Genomic DNA, 21,046 nt, shown 5'->3' with positions numbered 1-21,046 from the left:
AAACGAACACAATTTTGAGGCAATCACTGGTTAATATCAAAATCCAGGTGACGTACAGAAACAAAACCTCACACTAAAATTTAAGCTGAAAACAACCAATACATACCAGTAATAGAGACACTCAATCAAGTACCACTGTAACTACAGAACTAAATATTATCCAATCTCACTGCCTATTAATACTTAAGGCATTCCAGAAACCATCATGAAGATGTATGCACACTTAAATGTAAAGGATTGTCTCAGAACATTTCCAAGTTGTTATGAAAATGTCAACAGAAATTTTAACAATTAAAACGGACAAATATCAGCTTTCCTGTTTTGGAAAATCTTATGTCGTTGGAGACACGTCTGAAAAGAAAATTTGCCCCCATAATTTTTTTTCTTTGAGAATTGCACTTTCCTGACAGCAATATGCAGTTCCACGCAGTCCCACCCACTTCCCACTCCTTTTCAGACTTATGTAGCAGAAGCGCCACCAAAATACACATACATATTCATAAGCTGTCTGAAGCATTAATTCCACACATGGCAATATATACTTGCATCTGTGGTTGGAGCTTCTAATTTGCAAAAGCAAATATAATGTGTCTAAAAATCTTGATGAGTGAGTCTTTCAAATTCAAGCCCAGAACATTAGAGATCCACGTATACATAATTTCAAGCAGCAATAGGCTTAAGTTTTCTGACTACCTAATATAATTCTCTCCAAGTCAGAGTGTCACTATACGAACATAATTATTGCCAATGCTAATTTCTCTAGTTTGCTTCTTGTAGTTATTTCAGTTATACATATTCATAACCCAAGTCCTCTGGTAGTGTCCCGTTCCACTAGTCTAAACTAAATTCTACTTGCTATAATATAAATCTATTTTCTCCCATTCTCATTTATGAAATGGCTGGGAAAAGTGGTTTGCAATATCTTTGTTATAAAGAAATAATAACCTAACCTTTTTTTTCAGTGTACAGTGGTCTAGTGGTTGACATATTGACAATAAAATATTCAAATACTCTTCTACATCACTGATTCTTTTTCATTTTTTCTTTTTTTTTTTTTTTTTTTGGTAAGAATCTTATCAATAGTTAAGCCAATCTATTTCCTCTGCCCTTGAGTTCTAAATTTGCTTCAGGAGCTATAAATGAGCAGATCTTCCTTTTACTCCTCTTTCTTGGGTGGGGGTACCTCTATGATATGGCAGCTGCTTAAGCCAAGAAAAGCCCTGGTTTGCTAATTCAGGACTTTCAAGCACAGAAATTTGCACATAAGTGCTGGACAAATAAAGAAATAAAGGACTGGCATCAACCTAGAAGTACACAAACAGTTTTCAAGAATCAAAGTTGTAGACTTGCTAATTTCTTAGCAAATTTCAATATGACAAAATCATTAAAAGGTGAAAACCTCAATTAAACAAGTAATTGTTTTAACATGGTTAAACATGTGACATGTTAATGATTTGACTTTGTAAATCTTGGTGAAAGAAAACAAATAGCTTCTCCACTAATATTTTGGAAAAGATGACAAATTACTTTGCTTGGATTTTGATTTTTTCTTTATTTTGTGTTGATTTTATTAATCATTCCAGTGGTTCAAAACAGACACCTGAAATTGCTCAAGGTTTCCTGAGGAAAGCCTATCGCCATATTTGGAGTTTAAATAGTACTTATTTTCTTCTCCTAAAAGGCTGCAATAGCAAGGATTAAAAATGTTTCTTGGAGGGCCGGCCCAGTGGCGCAAGCGGTTAAGTGCATTCGCTCCACTGCAGCATGCACGGGGTTCGCTGGTTCGGATCCCGGGCGCACACTGACACACCGCTTGTCAAGCCATGCTGTGGCAGCGTCCCATATAAAGTGGAGGAAGATGGGCATGGATGTTAGCCCAGGGCCAGTCTTCCTCAGCAAAATGAGGAGGATTGGCCAATGTTAGCTGAGGACCGATCTTCCTCAAAAAAAAAAAAAAATGTTTCTTGGGGCCGGCCCAGTGGCGCAAGTGGTTGAGTGCACTCGCTCCGATGCGGCAGCCGGGGGTTCGCCAGTTCGGACCCTGGGCGCGCACTGACGCACCGCTTGGCAAGCCATGCTGTGGCAGCATCCCATATAAAGTGGACTAAGATGGGCACAGATGTTAGCCCAGGGCCAGTCTTCCTCAGGAAAAGAAAAAAAGAGGAGGATTGGCAGATGTTAGCACAGGGCTGAACTTCCTCACAAAAAAATAAAAAAATAAAAAAATGTTTCTTAAAGAATCCTGCAAATGAATAGAAAACATTTAGAAGGCAACAATTTTCTCTGGCAGCACTGTACTCTCTTACAGAGTGGCTTTGCAGGAAGCTATTTAACTACAAATATATGTATCTTTCAGAAAGACCCAAACTATTTGCAGTAGATCCCCATTAATTGTGGATTCTGTATCTGTGAATCTGCCTACTGGCTAAAATGTATTTGTAACCCCAAAAATCAATACTCATGGGGCTTTTGGGGTCATTCACAGAGTGGCAAAATTTCTGAGTCACCCAAAGTACACATGTCCAGCTGACACTCTACCTTCTTCTCACTGACTAACTGCCCCAAGTTAACTCAAAGGAAGCTTCAAAAGCATTTAATAGTTCCTCAAAGTTGTTTTTCAGCGTTGATTCAGGAAGATAAGCAACCACCAACCACCCTGAACCGGTTAGGACCCCACCGCAAGAGCAACACCTGCGCAGATGGGTTGAAAAATGACCAGACGTCACCCTCTGCTTCATTAACATAGTAAAATTCCCACCCAGGGTGGGCAACAGTACACTTTTAGGCACAGAGGAAGCATGAACACCTACTGTGCCTGCATAAGATTATACCTGCCTCTAGATGTAATGACAAAACTTCCCTTTTGAATATTCATTCTCTACCAAAAATAAAAGGCACCTGCTTTCCCTTGCTCGGGGAGCCACGGCTTTGGAAGTGATTCCTCGTGGTCTCCTTATTTGCTGCAAATAAAATTTACTTTGTGTGACAACTACTTCTGGTGGAGGCTTTGATTTTAACACACTAAGAAGCGAACTCACTTGGTTCAGTAATACTCTTGTTTCAGCTCTTATACTGTAAACAAGCGTACTTTCTCAGTCTATTCAGTGCCACATTTTTCACATTTTATGCTTCCTGTTGGTGACTCTGCTGTTTAAAATGGCCCCCAAGCATAGTACTCAACTGCCATCTGATCTTCCTAAGTGCAAGAAGGCTGTGATGGGTCTCATGGAGCAAACATGTGGGTTAGATAGGCTTCATTCAGGCATGAGTTATGGTACTGTTGGCCATGAGTATATTAAACAAGGTGTCTTTGAATGCAAACACACATAACAAGATTACGTATTGATTGGTCAACAAAAATGTTACCAGAGGCTCACAGGAACCAACTCTGCATTTCCCCTAGGAGCAATGGTTTGGTATTTGCTAATTCAGTGTTCAAAGTGACTTTGCAGAATATAACTACTGCCAACTGTGTATTTCCAATCAATTTGGCTGTGATATACCATTCCAAGGAGAGGCAGCACTGGGAGTAAAGCAGAGTATTCACATTTGTTTAAAACTTTGTTCCTGGGCCAGCCCCGTGGCTTAGCGGTTAAGCGCGCACGCTCCACTACTGGCAGCCCGGGTTCAGAATCTGGGCACGCACCAACACACCGCTTCTCCGTCCATGCTGAGGCCACGTCCCACATACAGCAACTAGAAGGATGTGCAACTATGACATATAACTATCTACTGGGGCTTGGGGTGGGGGGGAAGGAGGAGGATTGGCAATAGATGTTAGCTCAGAGCCAGTCTTCCTCAGAAAAAAGAAGAGGATTAGCATGGATGTTAGCTCAAGGCTGATCTTCCTCACAAAGAAAAAACAAATAAATAAAACTTTGTTCCAAGATTTTGTCTATTTCTATTTAATAAAAATCTGTAATTTAGACTTCGGGGTTATAAAGTGATATCTCTGATTTACAGCAAATAAAAATACAAAAAACTTAACTTTTATGGATTGACCATGATGACTTAGAGTCTAACAATGAAATTACTTTTCTACTGCAATCCGAATCCCTAAAATCACTACTCTTTTTTTCATTTTCAATGTCTTCTTGTTTGGAAAGACCATGTTTCACGAAAATATGTGACTTGCTCTACCTTATAAAATCCCAAAGTAAAACTCTGAATACTACAAACTCTACCTTTGACAGATGCCAGCGTCAAATAGGAGGGAAAAAAACTGGGGTTTGTTTTTGTTGTTCTTGCTAGATTTTCTTGAAAGAAAAACTTTTTAGCAATTCCATAAATCTTTCCCTGGACAGCTATCACATGAATATCTTTAGGCTGTTTCAGCCTTCTATTTCAGTCACTCTGGGAAATAATCCAATCCCTCATCATTTTCCTTCCCTCTCCACACTTGCTCGCTACCTGATAAGACCACTGGTGCCAATCCTACCTATTACAAAAAGAATTACTATATGCCATATAGATTTTAAATTTAAAACATTGTTTTAGTTTGGGAATTTAACATAATGCAATAGACACTTATCTGTGTAATACTTTTGTCTATTTAATTGTCAGAACCTGTATCAATCAGTACATTTCCAGAGAAACAGAACTCAATTGTGTGGGTGGGTGTATGTGTGTTTATATTTATATACATAAATGGCTCAAGTGATTGTGGAGGCTGGCAAGTCCAAAATTATAGGGCAGACAGGCAAGCTGGAAACTCAGGCAGGAGCTGATGCTTCAGTCTTGAGGCAAAATTTCTTCTCAGTAAGGCCTTCAACTCATTGGATGAGGCCCACCTACACTATTACTTGAAGTCAATTGATTGTAGATACAAACTACAACTACAAAATACCTTCCCAGCAACACTCAGATTAGTGTTTAACCAACAACCGGACACCACAGCCTAGCCAAGTTGGTACATATAACTAACTACCAAGTATCTTAAATCATAAAGTTGCTCCAATAAGCACTATAAGCAATAGGGAAAAGGAACAAATTGAGGCAATAGTCCTGGGTTTAAATCCTAGCTGTTTCACTAGCTGTGTGATTTTAAGCAAGTCATTTTCCTTCCTGAACCTTAGTATGCTTATTTGCCAAAAAAAAAAAAAAGGAGGGGGCAGGTGTATTTACACTTACCTTTTGGTGGTACTGTATGGATTTGATGAAGAGCTTAGGGCAGTCAGTGAGTGCCAGTACTATGTTATTAGGGTCTGTGTCTTTTATAACCGTATTACAGACACAAAATAATCCTGGCGTGTAGTAGGTGTTTCATAAATATGTGTGGAAGGAAGAAACGAAAGAAGGAAGAAACGAAGGGAAGGAGAAAGGGAGAGAGAAAAGAAAGAAAACAGGAAGAAAAAAATGAATGAATAAATAAGTAAAGGAAGGAATAAATGTCAACATTCACTTCTGGAAAGAACTTAACAAAGTTAAGTCTCACTGTACTTGAGACTACAGAAAAACCAATGAGAATAAAAAATAGTCCCTGCTTTCAAGTAATTTAGCCCTGACAAGTAGTGAATAAGGCCAGTTTGCAAATAACCACAATACAGACATATTAAGAAAGAGATACAGGGGGCCGGCCCGGTGGCACAAGCAGTTAAATGCTCTCGCTCCGCTGCAGTGGCCCAGGGTTCCCCAGTTCGTATCCTGGGCGCGCACCAACGCACTGCTTGGCAAGCCATGCTGTGGCGGTGTTCCATACAAAGTGGAGGAAGATGGGCACGGACGTTAGCCCAGGGCCAGTCTTCCTCAGCAAAAAAAGAGGAGGATTGGCAGATGTTAGCACAGGGCTGATCTCACAAAAAAAAAAAAAAAGAAAAGAAAAAGATACAGAAGTGAATGTATCCAATGCATAAAGCAATTTAAAAATTCTGGTATAAGTTCAGACAAAAGGCACATTCTGAAACCATGAAGGGTCAAAACTAGACACACGATGTATGAGAACAGCCATCCAAAGACACCACAGCAGATGGATCTAAATGTGGTTTCGTAGACCTGGATTACTTTACTCATTAATTGATAAGGATAAACTGTTACTAAATTTAAACAAGGTAACAAAGCAACATCTTTAGACTGACGCTATTGGAAAGGAAAATGTAAAGGAGAACTGTAATTCAGTCAGTTGGGGTGATGGATAAGAGAGTAGATACCTGAAGATCCATCAATGTTTATATCAAATTATCCAAGGAAAAGAACCTTATCGGGTGACCCAATACGGCAAAGAGGTTTTCCCATAACCTAGATGGAATATCCTCCAAGACCAACCAATTCCTTATGTTTCAACTCTGGGCCAATTCACCAACTTTCCAGTTACTGATTCTGCTTCGCAGGCATCTTGCTAGGAAGAAGTAATGCCCTAGAAAAACACATCGCTCATTGTGGATTGGTAAATATGCATTCTAGTTCATAAAAATATTTTTTGTGAGTCTTATTAGCAGGGGTTTGTCTTCTAGGAACTACAGCAACTCTGGCTGGAAGGAAAAAATAAAATTTCTGAAGCTTAAAATTTGAGAACCAGAAATTGCACCTCAATGAACCAGTCATGCGATTGCCAGGCCACACGTGACTGCCCTGTCTGTACTCCCTCCCAACAGTGCTCCTTGAGTTATACCTGTATGCTGAAGGCAGAAAGGACCCAGAGGCTTCAGAAAAATCGAGGATAAGAAGTACTTTAATGGGCATAAATTGTGAGTAGACCATTCCAGATGGAGATAAGTATAGCTAAGGCTCAAAGATGGGGAAACATAATGCACATACTGATTAAAATAAACAGTCCAATTTGGTGTCCATATATAGGAAGACTGAACAAGAAAATTGCAAAGATAAACAGGCCATTTGGAGCACTTTAAGTGACCAGATTGGAAAACGTTTTTTATTTTACTGGCAATGAGAAACCACCAAGTTTTGATTTTTTTTTTTTTTTGAGCTGGGGAATATCAACATTGTAATTCTACATTAGCATAATTAACTTGTTAAGAACGTAGTAGCTATCTTTAAGGAGGAAGTGAGTGGTCCATGAAGTTTATTGCAACAGTCTACATAGGAGGTAATAACAATCCAAGCTGGAAAGATGGTTATTGGAATTAAAAACAGAAGATGTGAAGGTGAGACCGTAAGGAAAGGACAATCATTGGGATTCTCTGAGCATGTGATTGGATTCGAAAGGTGAGGGTCCTGGGAAGGTGGATGTGTAGTCCAAGGTTAGAAATACAATAGGGCCGCTAAGAGAAATACACATACCAGGGGAAAAAGCAGATATAGGGTAGCAAGGAGATTGGGTTTAAAAATTTGAATTTGGCCTTAAATAATGAACCCAGGTGCAGATGTTAAATAGTAATATTAAGAGATTCAAACCATTAACATAAAATAATGTTTGAAGGTTATGGAAAAGCATATCAATAAGTTTAAAAAAAGAGCAAATGTGAACACACATACAAGTATTAAGGAGAGGAAAGGAACATCAAAATATCTAATTAATCCTGGAAGTTTTCACAAGAGAAAAGAGTTTTGAGCTGTATTTTCAAAAATTTGTAATATAGAAATAGGATCAAAATAAGGAGACTGCCTTTTCAGTGGTGACACAATATGGAAGAAAAGCTGACACTAAATACTTATTGAGCACTTATACTTAATACTATACACAGTGGGGATTTTTATGAGTGAAAATAAAGATAGTCTATACTTACATATAATGATACAGATCTCTTATTTTTAAAACAAGCTGAATCTCAATTTTTCCACAGATCTTTCTCTTTCATTTTTATACCCATATTTTGCAAGTTTAATAATTTAATAAAGCAAATAATGAATGTCTACCAATATATAATGTATAAATTATTGTTAATAAATATATTGCTGCCTCTGTTTCCCTTCCATTAAAAATATTAGCAAGGTATCAACTCAGAACGTCATTATAAATCATGGGCAAATTGACTCACAAGTTTTTAAGGACTAATACATTCAAATGGTAGAAATATATTTCTTATTTCATGATTTAAGCAATTTATAAAATAATATTTTAATTATTTAAAGGTAATGTTCATTTATGACTGAAAGAGCTCACAGTCCAAAGCTGGAAACACAGGTACACAAATGATCACAGTATGACACGTGTGATGGACAGTTTTATGTGTCAATCTGGCTAGGCTATAGTACCCAGTTATTTAATCAAACACTAATATAAATGTGCCTCTAAAAGTATTTCATAGATGTGATTAATATCTACAATCAGTTGACTTTAAGCAAGGAAATCACCCTCAATAATCTGGGTGGACCTCATTCAATGAGTTGAAAGGCCTTAGGAGCAAAATGGAGGTTTCTCTGAGGAAGATGAGATTCTGCCTCACCACTGCAGTATGAGCTCCTGCCTGAGAGTTTCCAACCTGACACCCTGCCCTATGGATTTCAGACGTGCCAGCCCCTACAGTCGCATAAGCTAATTCTTTGAAACAAACTTCTTTATACACACACACACACACACCCACCCACACCCTACTGGTTCGGCTTCTCTGGAGAACCCTGACTAATACAACACTATAAATGCCACAGCAGACCTATGAGCATACAAGGTGAACAACCTGTGGGGTTAGGGAAGGTTCCACAGAGGCGCTATCATTGGATTGAGTCTTGAAGCCATGGCACCAGGCAGAGAAGGGAACTGTAGGATAATCCAGGTGGAGGGACCAGGATGGTCAGAAGTCCAGAGGTCTAAGAGAGCACCAAGTGTTCAGGGAAAAGCCAAGTAGTTCTCCCCAGCAGGAACTCCAGGTACACACAGAGAATGGTCAGTTCTGTCTGGATGAGTCATGCTCTGTCCAGGGGGCGAAGGGAGACATTGTGGAATTTTAAGTGACACAAAGACATGATCTGAATTACATTTTAAAAAGATCACTTTTGGGCCGGCCCCGTGGCTTAGCAGTTAAGTGCGTGCGCTCCGCTGCTGGCAGCCTGGGTTTGGATCCCGGGCGCGCACCGGCGCACCGCTTCTCTGGCCATGCTGAGGCCGCGTCCCACATACAGCAACTAAAGGGATGTGCAGCTATGACATACAACTATCTACTGGGGCTTTAGGGGGGAAAATAAATAAATAAAATCTTTAAAAAGATCACTTTTTCAAGGCGAAGTATGGGAGACAGGTGATACCGGTCTTATATTTCTGCGGTCTTTCTTAATGGAGAGGCAGTAAATTCTGTTTTTTTATAAATAATTACGGTTGCAATGATAAAGAATGCATGGTAGCTGAGGGAGCTGAATGAGTTAATATACTCCATTTAGTGGTTCATAAATCAAACTCCAGTTAGCAAGCTGAGTCTTCAATCTTCACAACCACAGCAAGCTAGAGACATTCCAAATGTTCCACTCACCAGAAAAACCAGATGTATGCAAAAGGCAAGGCAACAATCTAACAACACTATTGCACGTGGTTTACAAGACTAAACTGCTCAGAAAGCAAAGTTCTCCAGTTCATAATCTAGCACTTTTGGTGCTTTCTTGACAGCTGACAGAGATACCAAGAATGGTAATATTAGCCTAACCCTTCCAGATGCTGTCTACCCCGTAAACATGTCCAACGCCTCCCCTTTCCAGAACCTTTTTGCAACAAAACAATATTCAGAAAACACCAAGGGCACCAGACTCTCAGCAAGTACCTAACCAGCACAGAAGCAGCCCAAAAGTGCTTCCTTGTGCTCCCTTCCCCATATACAATCCCAACTAAAAAAATCCATCCTAATTCTTAAAACAGAGTTACCACAGCAACAAAGTGAACAGTTAAAAAGCAACGAACTTAATCAATGCAAGTCATTGTTGGAAAGATTATCCCTTGAGACAAATCTCTCACTGCTAAGATTATTGCTATTTATCTGAAGTGTTTTCTGAAAAGGTAAGAATGATTGACTGAGGGCTTCAGATCAATGAGGTGGGTTTTTTTTTCTTTCAATGAGCTCAAGTTCCCAGTAGACCTAAGCTACACTCTTAATCATGACATTAATCAATAACAATTACACCCAAGAGAATGCCAACATAGGTTTTCCAGGAGATCTCACAGGGTTTAAAGTGCTATTCTTGTAGAAGTAGTCAATATTATGTGTTGTAAAATAGAATTCAGGTTGGTTTCTTCCTATTTCCCTAGAGCCGAATTTTGGTGCTCTAGACCCAGAAATGTTAGCACAGTGCTTCTCAAACATTAACGTGCTTAAGAATCATCTGGGGATCTTGTTAAAATGCAGATTCTGATCCAGTTGGTCGGGGGTGTGGCGTGAGATCTGCATTTCTACAAGCTCCCAGGTGATGCCCACGCGGCTAGTCAGCAGGCCACACCTGAAGTCGCCATGTGGGAATACATTACTGACTTCTCAGGAGAAAGAGCAAAAGGCAAACACGTTGGCAGAGGGATACGTACAAAAGAGGGATTTGACCATAAGAGAGATTCTACTTCTAGATCTTCCACCTCAAACTGCCCTCCTTGGAACATGACTGAGAAAAATGGCAATACTAAACCTTCTAATAGGAGACTCAGTGGTCACATAACTGAGTTAAACAAAATTAAGTAATAATAATGGCTAACATTTGTTAAGCCTTACACGTGCCAGGCATTGTTCTACATACTGGCTATGGAATAACTCATTTAATCTTCACAGCCACTCTATGGGGTAGAAACTATATCATCATCCCCATTTTACAGATGAGGAAAAGGAAGCAAGGAGAGTTGAGTAACTTGCCCAAGATCACAACGTTGGCTGGTGAGTGGTGGAGCCAGGACTCAACCCCTGGCAGGCTGCCTCCAGAGCATGGGCTCCAATGTCTGGAACATAAGCACTTTTCAGGGTTGATGGGTATTGTGACTCACCACAAGGTGATGTAAGTTCTTCTATCTTGCCAATGGAGGCGAATATGCAACAGAGGAGAGAGGAAAACTTGAGAGAAAATGAGAACAAGCTGGAGAAGGGTAAATTAGAAAATGGAAGTAATGTTTGGAGAAAAATAGATTTAGAAGAGCACACTGTGGTAACAGAGGCATCCTCCACCCGGACATGGATGCGATGAATGAAGACCCATCCGCTCGCTCGGCAGGTGACCACCCAGGAGAGGGAAGCCAGTCCACGGGCAGATGGCACCAACCCCAGGAAGACGGGAACAGTTTACTTCCACCAAATATTCTAAAAGGCACTCAATCATGACAGAGTCATGATTATTCTTACACTAATTACCTAATTTACAGATTCTCTAGGCCCCCTGCTGGGTCTCTTTCTTCTTCCTACAGGATTGTTTGGACATTTTGCTTCTAATTAGCAACTTTGTGAAAGTGAGCAGGGAGAAGAGAAGCCTATTAAATCAGTTTGTTTTTTTCCTCATATTCAGGGATCTAGCAATAGGTTTAGGAGAGGGAGGTTAGGATGTGAAACTCATGATGAAAATACATTCTTATTAATCCTAGATATCAATGAACCCTCTTCGCCTGGCCCTCACGTCTCGGGGGAAGAGAAAGGCTGAGCGGACCCATCTGAATTGCGCAGTCTGAATCAGAAACAGCCAGCACATTCTGCAGAGTATACTTCAGGTCAGGCAGAACTATAAACAAAGTAGCCGTCTGGTTAGATGAACACTGGGAAACAGTTCAGATTGTTCAGAAAAGCGTTAAAACAAAAACTGACCTCGAAAACATGTGACATTCACTGCTCCCTAATGCAATATATATGCAGAGACGCTCATGGAAAACTCTAGCTTGATTTAAGGAAAAGAAAAACCCTCACTGGACACAAAGAACTGGCTTTCAGTGTCCTGAAATGAGATGTGTAAATGTACTGACAAGTACCAAAAAGAAGGTACATTTTTCAAATGAAACGAGAGGTCACAAGACTGAAATGTGTCCTGTAAACTGCACTTCATCATCACCACCTCACCCCCATTAACACGACCACCTGATACTTACTAGGCACCTCTATTCATTAGGTTCTGGGGTGAAGCAATCTAATTTTGTTATGCTAGCACTTCAACCTACACTTACAAACTTTTCAAATATTTTAATTTTATCTAAATGTTTTCCATCAGCCTGTTCCTTTTTATAAGAATCCTTCATTGTTCCAAGACACAAATCATATCCCTTTGAATTCCAGATGAAAACATTTTAGGGCCTATTTATGATTGCATTTCAATAGACATGTATACACATGTAAAGCAGTTTCAATGTTATTTAAAAATACACTTCAATAGGTCTCATTGTGTTGATATTAGCAAGGCACTTAAGAAAATGCTTCCAGGTGGCAGGCACCTGCTCTGGCTTTAAAACACCAACCTCAAAACCTATAGTCAAGCACCAAAATGGGGAAAAGCAACAAACTATATATTTCAGCACCTAGCAGTTTTGGCAGCTCATTTGGAACTGGTTATCGCCAGCTGGGCATTTTGCCATTTCCTTGAGGCAAAATTAAAGTGGAAGATGTGAGGGTTTTATTGTAATTTTCCACCACATATTTATATCATTATGGGTTTTGTGCTGCTCTAGTCCCCACACAGTCTCACTGAATATCTTCTTATTATGTCACTGAAATTTGAGGCAAATATAGGATGATGCAGTGAAAACAAGTGGGCACTGTGTATAGTAAATGATTGCTGAAGATAACACTATGCCTATCAGAATGGGCTGCATAATTTGCAGGGCCCCGTGCAAGATGAAATCGCGGGGTCCCCTGTTCAAAAGGCAGAGGAAAAGTTCCACTAAAGGTACTAAAATATCAAGATTTTTTCTTTGTCTGCAGTTTCTCTCAACCTGCCATGGTGTTGTTGATTTGCTATTCAATGTCGTGATCCCTCAGACACAGGGGTACCTGCCGGGTGAGCGCAGACCTTCTGCTCCACAGGTGCCCCCCAGTGCATACAAACCGCGCATTCACTAGGTATTGAGTTCTCCCTCTCTCCAGCCTCCAGAACAACGCTCTGCACACCAACTAGGGCAGAGGAAGCCAAGGCAGGCATCTCCCTTCCCACAGTTCACCACCCCCCAACCCACAGGCAGACAGGTGACCCCCAGGAGTACTGCAGTCTCTAGGAAAGGATGTGTTAGGGACCTAGATTGGAGTGGATAAGGGGCTCGCCCTACTGAGGCATCCACCGTGGCACTCCCGGATGGGGACGGCCACATCAATGTCCTGAAATGTCCTGGGCTCTTGCTCCAAACCCCGATCCTTCCCTGCCAGGGGCTGAAGGCAGCAGCAGTTGTGGGGCAGGAGAAGGAAGGAGGAAGAGGCCAGCAGGGCTTGGGGCCCTAGGAGGTGGGGGACAGAGCAGTGGAGAGAAGTAGAGAACTCATCCCAAGGAGGCGGTCACCGAGCCAAGGCTTCCAGAGCAGCGGGGGCAGGCCACTATCCCCTCAGGCTTCACTTACAAAACACGAATTCAACACAAAGCGAAGGATTTCCAGACAGCCAAGTCAGAGCGTTAAACCCCAACCAACTGCCCTGGTCACAGGCCCATGAAGCCAGTCCTGATTCATATGAAACACAAGGCCTGTGCTCGCTTCCGCAGCATATATGCTAAAATTGGACAACAGAGACATCAGTGCGGCCCCTGCACAAAGATGACACACAAATTCATTATGTGCTCCATATTTTTATTTCATAGAACAGAATATATATGCATACATACACACACACACACACACACGTATACGTAAAAAGGGGAAAATCTGAGGAAAACTGGGAAAGGTAGATTATATCCATGACAGTATCCTAGTGGTGACACTATACTATAGTTTTACAAAATGTTACCACTGGGAGAAACTGTATATAAAGTGTACAAGAGAATTCTGTATTATTTCTTACAACTGTATATTGTAATTATCTCAATTTAAAAAAAGATCCAAGGCCTATCAAATGGACAAAATACAGCACACAGGAGATCATTACTACAACTACCTATACCTGGATATATTCAGAACATTAAATTGAATATAATTTGACTTTGATATGACATAAAGAAGTAATCCTTTAATGACTAGCTAGAATACGAAATCTGCAATCAGCATGTTAACCGCACAGTATACTATCAAAAGGAATGCATTCAGCTATATTTCTTGCTGAAACTTCTCTTATCTATTTAAGATAAAATGAAAACACAGTCTAGAAACTATAAAAATACTTTGGAAACTGAAACTGTCTACACAAAAGCATGTCTTTATTCACAAAAGGGAGAGACAAGTGGATGTGGAATGGCACAAAATCAACTTTAAAATGTTAATTCTTGCATCCAGAAAGGCGATCTGTATACAATTTACAACTGAAAGTACATCTTTGATGCTGGTACAGTTACTTAATTTTTATACACAAAAGACAAAACATCTTGCCGGTCAGGTACTGAAATATCAAAAATATAATAGAGAAAATTTGAATTCTCCAGGCTGAGTTCCCAACGAACTGAGCTGGGTGAGAATTCTATGTTGCTTTTTAGGACTACGTACATGGGCAAATGCCTGAAGGGGATCAATCTTGTCACAGTCCTAGAGGAAAAGGTGTGGCCAAGTGTGCAGGGCCTCAGAGACAGAGACTGCTCAAAAGGGCACCTACTTCTACTTTGACTACATTAAATGAGGTAATAGAAGTAACACCACAGAGCCTAGCACGTTCGAAATCCTCATAGACTTGAGCCATTTATATCAACCACAACAGCCTGTTCCCACTCTGACCCCTCAACTGCTTAGCACCAACTCAATACAAATTATGCATTCAATTATTATTTCTTGCTCTGTCAGACAATGCTCACTGCCAAGATAAACCCACCTTTGGTTTCAGCCAGGTCTTTGCAGAGACCTGAAGCACTGATTAAACAAAGAAAGAAGTTTGGAATCCAAATTAAGTTTGCCACTGCTCACTCTGTACCTCTGGGTAAAACACTGGTCTGTTCATTAGTAAAATGGAATTTGAATTTCAAAGACGAATGAATATTCATTCGGTTTGGGTAATTACATACCAAGGCATTCACAAAATATTTGTTGAATGAAAGGCTGAATGAATGAATGGATATGTACAGACTTTCTCCAACCTGGCTTTTTTCTCTTTACTAGTTAACTTCCCTTTCAGCCTTATTTTAGAGCTAAAATATCAAAGTAGAAGGGGAGGCATCACAAACATAAATATCACAGCACTTTGCTCATGACCTCACTTGACTGTATCGGGCTCCCCTATGACATAATGAACCACTGTCAGCACCAGTCAGATGTGGATATGTGTGTCAGCGTTTGCCAGGTGTGGCAAATTACTGAGTCTTTGTCTAGCCAAGCTCTGAGCCTGCGAGTCTAACAAAAAGCACTTAAGTACCTCCCAAGGCAGAAGAGCAGCGCTGGCTGACTATCAATGTCTCCTCGCTCGAGGGGCCCTAGTTTTGTTCTGGCAATCTCAAGTTCCAGCAGATTCCTAGGCTCCTGATTGGGCCAGTATACTAAGGAACTGGGCTTTTCCCTGTCCCATCTTGGGCCTTCAAGTTCTGAACAGCTCACTCTGATGTCTGCATGTGCCCTCACGCAGTACGCACACACCTGGCTTCGACATACTTCTAAAGGTACATTCAAAACCCTCTGCACTCGGCGCAGGCTCGGCTCCCAGGCTGGCTGCGTGCCCGTCTCGGTGATTCCCTGCTGCCTCCATTGCTGGCACCGATACAAACACAGCTTTGTATCTACTCACCACAAAAACCTTGACTCGGTTCTAGTCTCTCATGGATTCCTCAGCACTCAAAACTAAGCTAATTATATTTCATGAAATTTAACCGCATGCAAAATTTTTAATGACTAAGGAAAATACAGGTAAGAGCCAACTTGAATTGTGTCACTACAGAAACAGTAAAGGAGAGCTTAATATTTAAATAAATACCAATCTAAAAGAAGATGGCAAAACACCTGATTTAACAGAGATGAACAATGCAAAGTGTTTTGTGTTGATTCTCAAAAACTAGTGTTCTAAAATATGCCCTTCAAATCAACTGCGGCTGCCACTTCCCCTGCTCCTCGTCCAACCTCTTTTTGAGAGATTTCTCACTACCTTTAAAGCTAAAAAGCTACTAAAAAGAGTGCATCAATGACCTTTTAATCATGAAAGAAAAATTACCACAGTTGACTGCAAACTACTACAATATTAAATGATTAATCATGACATGGCAAAACTACCATTAGAAATAGCTAAATTATTTAAGATAAATCCAACAGATGGTAATTAGCTATTTCTTTCTAATCCACTAGTACATCATAGTTAACATGAATACCATAGAGAGTTTCATGATTAGATCCTTCCAGCATATTCTCACCTCTCCATTCCAGAAATTCAGTTTCAAAATGTCCCCTAGAGGGAAATTGTTGAGAGCAAGATGATAAATATGACAATGATAGGAAAAATCCAAGTACAAAATACAAGCCTTTAGCATAACCTCAGATCTGAATGTGAAAAGAGGAAACAGAAAACGGGGGAGAAATTTATTGATAACAATCTAAACATTAATCCAAGTGGTACTTAACTAGAGAGCCTGGAACAATTTATAGAACGATGCACTGGAACATTCACTAAGGATTCAGCTTCATGAAACATCCACCTGTCTGGATAATGGAACATGTCTTCTCGTCTCAGGGTTCTTCCCAGGAGAACATTAAGAATGTATGTACTTTAGAAGTCTTGAAGGGGACTCAAAGTCCACTCAACACTTCCAACTGTGCTTCTCATACAGCACAACTCCAGACCTCATCTTTATCTCCAGGTAAACTACAGAAATTATAATAGCTCTTACGTCTACCAGTTTAAACGTGGTGTCTGTTTTCTATATATTAATAATACTCATTTCTTCCTTAACTTAAAAAAATATTTCTACCCTCAGGGTAGGTGTAAGCAAAAGGGAACACTTTAAGGAACAGAACATAGCCATGTCAGCAGTTAATCAACACTCCTCTTAGAAGCTTTTTATCAACAGTTTATAGAAATCAGCACAGAGAGAAAGCCAGCTTCTCGGAGCTACCACCACTGCCTCATACAAGAACTATCCATGAGCCACACATTCAGGAACAACAATAGAAACATGGAAGTATGGAGCTGATTTTCATTCGTTTTTAAAATATGTTTTATTCTTCCTTAAATCTATTGTTATGAAATTTATATGATAACATAATTAATGGCAAAATTGTTACCCATGAATGCAACATTTAAATAATTTACCAAGTTATCTGCTTTTTTAGTTCTCATCATTCACGGTCCAACATATGAACTTCTTTTAATGATCCACTGCCCGTAAGTGCTGGGTGATTTCTTTTTCTAATAAATAGATATCCTCAGCCACATCCTTAGTGATCTTCAGAAGTTTATATGAACTCTGACTGCCTGTGTGAAGATGTTGTTTTAGGGCTTCTTGAGCTTTGCTTACAGTTCTATATTTCAATGGTGCGTAAAAGTCGTTGCTATGAACTGAATGTTTGTATTTCCCAAAATTCATATCTTACAACTTGAATCCCCAATGTGATGGTATTAGGAGGTGGGGCCTTTGCGAGGTGACTAGGTCAAGAGGGTGGAGCCCACATGTTGGGATTAACGCCCTTATCAGCAGAGACACAAGAGAGCTTGCTCTCCTTGCCAGTAAGGACATGGCAAGAAGATGGCCATCTGCAAACCGAGAAGAAGGCCCTCACCAAGACCTGAAACTGCCCGCACCTTGATCTTGGACTTCCCAGCCTCCAGAACCGTGAGAAACAAATGTCTGTTGTTTAAGCCTCCCAGTCTATGGTAATTTGTTATAGCAGCCCGAACTGACTAAGACAGTTGTCATCCAGGATATTATGTCCTCGATAAAGTAAATAATCTATTCCATGTAACCCTATGATTACTAAAAATGGAGCCACACATTAAAATGCCCCCAAATTCCTGGCAGTCCAAGAGATCTTGTTTTCTCTCTTGCTACTTTCAGTATAAAATAAACTACTGGTGACCTACTAGGCTTCAAAAATGATTCACTTTAACTACATTCACTTTAAGTACATAATAAAAAAGACATCTGAAGGTTTACAACTAATTTTTTTAAATATACGTTTATATACTCTACTTTCATGCTAGCTGGGGGTTTGGGGATATTTTGGTTGTTTTAAGAATGAGGATATATCTCCTAGGATCACCTTTGAAAATGTGTTTTCTTTCAAGTTTACATACATGACATCTGTGAAATTTTAAACTAAAATAAACATTCCTCGCAAGAACTATAGAGTGGCGCTCCTTCTAAAGCAAAATGAAGACATGCTATGTGTGAAGTCCAGGGGTGAATAAACATATTTAGCCTTTTAATATGCCCTCTCTCAACCAAGCCAAAGCACAAGGATGAGTGGCAAATCAACACATTGCAACTTTTGAAAAGACTGTATTTCAAAAATGATCTAGGGTTCTTCAATTAGGGGCCCCCTACTTCTCTGAGGACCCGCTGAAGAGCTGTGAATTCTGCTTTCTACTAAGGCATAGCATAAGGAAAAAGGATGAGTGTAGTAAGATTGGGGAAGGTGAAGATATTTGTTTTTTTTTTTAACAAACACATACCACTGACCATATTCTAGGCACTATTTTAAGTATTTTATAAATATTAACTCTATAAATCCTCATAATAACTTTATGAGTAGGTACTGTTACATAAATCCCATTTTACAGATGAGAATGTAGAGGAACATAGAGATGGAGCAACTTTCCCAAGACCATTCGCTAGTAAACTGCTTAGGCCAAGATTTGAAGCCAGACAGTAAGAGTTCAGAGTCCACGTTCATAATAACTGCCTTATTCTGCTTCTGCTGGCCACTGCTTCCTTAACTCTTCTCATAAACTCCACTAGAAAATCAAGTAAAGAAAGAAAAGAAAACATCTTGATTATAGAGGAAAGTAAAAAGTGTACAGCTTTGGAGTTTTTTTCCTCCTCAGTTAAAGGCAACATAAATTATTTTTCATGGAAAAAAACTGACTTCCAAACACAAATGACAAAAACAGCAGGGAAGGAAATGCTATTTTCAAGTTTCTAGGAGGTTATCATAAACAACGAAGAGAGAAAAACAAATTAAAGTTTAAAGAAATGGCATTTGACAGCATCCCTTTTACCTGGCTGCTCACGACAATTTGCCTGCACTGTGTGCGTGGCTGCGCAGGGCACCTAGGGTGTGAAAATGAGAGACGACCAGGCTTGGAAAGAAGAGAGAAGCATATTGTAAGCCAACGTAAATGCACAGTAAGGTCTGAATGTTGTGGAAATAAGCCCAGGCTGCTTCTGAATTCATGAGTTTAGCTGAGATGGCAGAACAGATGACAAACAACAACAAACAGAAACACCACACCACACAATTCTCTCCAATAGTTAATAAATCTCCATAGCAGCTTGTTTAACTCGATGCTAATTTACTTTCTTGTTTAAACATTCTAAATATTTGTTATCTATTAAATATTCATGTATTATGTTTTAATACCTTGAGGGTTTTATTCTCCAAGGAATTAATCTATAAGTACCTATAGTCAAAATAGCACACTTTCCTCAATGTAACAGCAAAGCTCTTACTTAAAGACTTAATATCAATTAATTGGTCAACATATGGAACTGGAGGTAAACTCAATCTGCTTGGCATTTAAAATTTCTACTACTGAAAAGAATATTTCATTTAAAGTAAATACTTCCTCTTTCTTCAAAATAAAATAAAATTTTTATCTGTTCTCCAATACAATTATTTATGTTCAGTTTTAGTATCAATGAAAACCCAATAGTAGGCATTTTTTTTCTTTTCTTGTAGTACACCAGAAAGAACCATTTTATTTACCAAAAATTGATTTATTCAATCTGCTTCTTTTGGATATAAACATTTTTTGAAGGATCTGCTTTACTTCTGTGTGAAGTTTCACAAATAATATCAATTTACTCAAAGAAAATTAAGTAATAATAGTTTTAATGTTAGATGTGGTAATAACCAATTAGCTCAAATCCAACTATCTATAAGTTTAAGAAAAATCTACTGACCTATCAAACCCCCAAAATAAGGAATGTTCTACTAAAAAAAGAGGGTGGGGTACACTGTATTCCTCAAAAGTCAATGTCATAAATACAAAGAAATGCTCTGGAAATGTCCATATCAGAGGAGAGTGAAGAGACATAAGCACCAAATGCACCACCTGACCCTCAGCTGGATCCACACCGGAGCGGAGAAAGTGCTCTAAAGGAGGTTATTGACTCCATTGATAAAACTTAATACGAATGACAGAATAAAGTATTTTATCAGTGATAAATTTCTTGAGGTTGATAATTATACTCTAGTTGTATGAACGAATACCCGATCCTTAGGAAATACACACTGCAGCAGATGGATGCAAAGGCCCGTGTTACATAACATCCTCAGATGGTTCAGGGGGAAAAAAGCATGACAATGAGGGAAAGGCAAATGGGCTAATATGTTTAGGCAAATCTGGGCAAAAGCTAGAGGGGCGTTCTTTGTATTATTTTTATTGTTTGCAAATTTTCTGTGAATTTGAAATTATTTCCTAATAAAAAGTAAAAAAAAAAAAAGGCAACAATAAAAACTATTGACATGAAGCAGAAGCATGGATTGAGCGCACTCTTTACAGGACACAGAAGCACAGAGTCCCTGAAACCTGCCCTCGAAGTACTGACATTACGTTACAGACTATCACAGACATTCCAGTCTCAAAAGACCTTGGTCCACGTGGAGCACCAGTCATTTCTAACACTAAGGTCTCGCCAAAATGGCACTCTTGGATACACTCCAGTTCCTTAGTCACTATAAACTCAGTCTCCACAACGAGAAGATGAGGCACATCCATCATAAACACAACGGTTGCAGGATCACTAAGCCACCCCCGATCAGCCCTGGAAATAAGGTTCATCCACCCCACCAATCCAGGGGCAACACCTTATGGGTATAACTCCAGTGGTCTGACTCAGTGACTATTTACTTTTTTTTTTTTTTTTGGAGGAAGATCAGCCCTGAGCTAACATCCACGCTAATCCTCCTCTTTTTGCTGAGGAAGACCGGCTCTGCGCTAACATATATTGCCAA

At 39.6% G+C, this 21,046-nt stretch overlaps 1 protein-coding gene and 1 non-coding gene across 4 annotated transcripts in view; one reads left to right on the top strand and one right to left on the bottom strand.

The window, feature by feature from the left end:
• Window positions 1-21,046, bottom strand: part of PRKD1 (protein kinase D1) — a 295,550-nt gene that overhangs the window by 190,690 nt on the left and 83,814 nt on the right. The gene's annotated exons all lie outside the window — the stretch shown is intronic.
• LOC131406710 (U6 spliceosomal RNA) lies at window positions 13,503-13,605 on the top strand. The gene has a single exon (XR_009220332.1). It is a non-coding gene; the product is annotated as a U6 spliceosomal RNA (small nuclear RNA).

This window comes from Diceros bicornis, chromosome 5 (genome assembly GCF_020826845.1).
Source record: "Diceros bicornis minor isolate mBicDic1 chromosome 5, mDicBic1.mat.cur, whole genome shotgun sequence".
NCBI lineage: Eukaryota > Metazoa > Chordata > Mammalia > Perissodactyla > Rhinocerotidae > Diceros > Diceros bicornis.
Note: the sequence above shows the minus strand (reverse complement) of the source record. Positions and strands in the feature narration are given on the sequence as shown.